Genomic DNA, 222 nt, shown 5'->3' with positions numbered 1-222 from the left:
CCCCCGCTGCTCCGGGAGCGCTGGCACAGCCCAGCTGGGTTAGGTGGCTCACTTTCCAACCCAGCTGCGGGCTCAGGCCACCCCCGTAGTAAAAGTTCTCAGTTAAGAGGAGGAGGTTCGAAACACAGTGATCATACAGCAGCACAGGAGTGGTAGCCTCCAGGAGCTGTCTAGGCTAGAAATATCACCACGCTGGAAATTCCGGAGGAGTTCCAGTGGGTG

The sequence above is a fragment of the Acanthisitta chloris genome, unplaced genomic scaffold (assembly GCF_000695815.1).
Source record: "Acanthisitta chloris isolate BGI_N310 unplaced genomic scaffold, ASM69581v1 scaffold17347, whole genome shotgun sequence".
In the NCBI taxonomy this organism is placed as follows: domain Eukaryota; kingdom Metazoa; phylum Chordata; class Aves; order Passeriformes; family Acanthisittidae; genus Acanthisitta; species Acanthisitta chloris.
The sequence above is the reverse complement of the archived record's forward strand: the minus strand, read 5'-3'. Positions refer to the sequence as shown.